At 39.2% G+C, this 2,369-nt stretch overlaps 1 pseudogene; it reads right to left on the minus strand.

The window, feature by feature from the left end:
- Positions 1 to 1,016: 1,016 nt before the first annotated feature.
- On the minus strand, positions 1,017 to 1,933 carry LOC109943687 (uncharacterized; annotated as a pseudogene).
- Positions 1,934 to 2,369: the final 436 nt, after the last annotated feature.

Consider the following 2,369-nt stretch of genomic DNA (forward strand, 5'->3'; position numbering starts at 1 on the left):
GGTGTTTGGCTAGCAGGGTGTCCTTAGCTCCAGGAAAGTGAATTTGTAGGCGGTATTGACATTGTTGCCCTTGATTGAGTGCGCTTTAATATGATTGTGATACATTTTTCAACAATATATTTTTGTACAACTATTTTTTCATCAATATGAAATAAAATGTTATTTGACATAAGTTTATAATTTAAAATAGGACATGTCCATACTCTAGAACCAAATAGCTCATAGCATAAAATGTTCATTATTTTTTCTAGTTCCACGCTAAGGCAACATATGTAGCCAAACTATCATGAAATGCATCATGGTCACAAAGCTTGATTCCAAAGTTGATCCATCAGAGGCATGTTGAGACACTGCATACGTGTTGTATCTTTCTGGGATCACAATCAAATTTACCAAAATCCTAATCCTCGTGTACATAGTGCAAAAATTAGGATATATTGGTCTCAAATAATCCATAGCCATTGCAAGCACACAATCTAGAACTTGTTCTGACTTGTTCTATTGGACTCAACCACGACATATGAAAAGGAAGATTGAAAGCATTTCATAAGTGTCCATGTGTCTTGATGGTTTGAGTGCATACCTCTCAACTAATGCATCATGAAGATCAAAGAAAATATCTTTGTTCCTATGCAACATCGTGTGACACTCACCATGAGTGTTAATAGTTTCCATAAGCCACCCCATGCCACTGAGTTGTGAAGTCCTTGGTGGTGCTTTATCCATATACAAGTCCACATAAACTTGAGCTAGTTTACCACACTTTTCAATCATATTAAAAAAAATCATCATCGTCACTAGAGTCACCACTCTCACTTCCAGACATCTGTACAAAACATATTGAACAAGTTAAATCAACCACCACATATCAATAAGTGACACAAAATTGGTTCCAATTCAATTTTGCATTATTAAAAAAGTGCATTGTTTTCACATGACGAAACATGTGGCCAGCAAAGACAAATTACAGTGGCAATACAAACATGAAAAGAAACAAAGGAAACTGAGGATTACTTCTACTTTGCATACTTGTCATCATATTTCCTCCTCAACTAATTGATCCTTATCTCATTATTAGGCAATGTCATAAACATCTATCGCTGTTCCTTCTTCACAAACAATTCAGAAGCAATGTAATGCTCATTTATCTCATAGCTAGCACCACAAGCAATCACAGTTTCCATCACTTGATCACTAGAATATTTTCCATCTTTTTTCGCAATGAATTCATTGGTCAAGGTAGCCATGCTTGCGACTGCTTCTTGGATAAGGACTGCATTTCTTGTCTTAGGTTTCTTTCCTTTTCCTTGTACTGGCTTAGCCAACTTCTTCCCACTACCTGGTGATAGGGTATTACCATTGTCTTCATTTTCTTGAGTTTCAGGCACGAATACATGATCTTGTGTCTAAAAAATTGGTGCATTCTCATGTTGCTTAGCATCAATTGGAGTAGAAACATTTGGAACACGAGGAGACCAATGATCACCACCAATATTTGTGATGTCTCCAAAGCACCTTGTTAACTCATCTCATTTTGAAGACCAAGCTTCCTAAACTTTCCACATCCTCGTATATCCTGAAAAGTATGAGAAACACAAGCATCATCCAATAACTTACATATGCGTTGTAAAATGTTATGTCACTTACCTCTCTAGCTCTTTTCCACCAATCATCATCCATATCAATAGTGCCTTTCTCACGATTCCATCTTGTTCCTGTTTGCCTCAACTTAAGTTTCCTCTATGCCTTTTCTTTTAATTTGTCCCATTTATTCTTAACCTACGACTTGGTAACATTAATACATGTCCTATCTTTGAATCCTTTCTCCACCTGAATTGAGTTAAGTGTTTGGCTGATTTCCTTTTGCTTCTTGTTCGGCAAATAACTTGCAAACAATTTGAGTCTCCTTAAGGTTCTAATCAATTTCTGCCATCTATTACAACTCATAAATTTTAAGTTAGTATTGTCGGCATTTCAGACCCGCGAGGACCGTCAACCGACCAGTGAATTTGTCACTGCGTGTCCCTGCCCAGATGGGTTGATGCAAGATGGAACATAAGAGGGAGGATGAGGCTTATATTATCTTGCACCGGGGTGCTCGTAGTAGTGGTTACAAGCGTCGCGAGAGAGAGAGAGGGTCTGGCCCTGAGGTGAGCTGTCTGAGTTAGCCTCCTCTGCGTTTCTCCCACTCTGCCTGCCTCTGCTCGCCTTTTTGCTCCGCCCCTTATGAAGGCCCTGGTCATCCCCTATTATCAATACAAGGAGATGGTCCAGCTGTACAATGGGGGTGTAGCTATGTGCTAACGTGGCCGACGGAGAAGTGCTTGAGCCCTATATATGTGTTAACGTGGCCGACGGAGAAGTGCTTG

The sequence above is a fragment of the Zea mays genome, chromosome 1 (assembly GCF_902167145.1).
Source record: "Zea mays cultivar B73 chromosome 1, Zm-B73-REFERENCE-NAM-5.0, whole genome shotgun sequence".
NCBI classification, from domain to species: Eukaryota; Viridiplantae; Streptophyta; class Magnoliopsida; order Poales; family Poaceae; genus Zea; species Zea mays.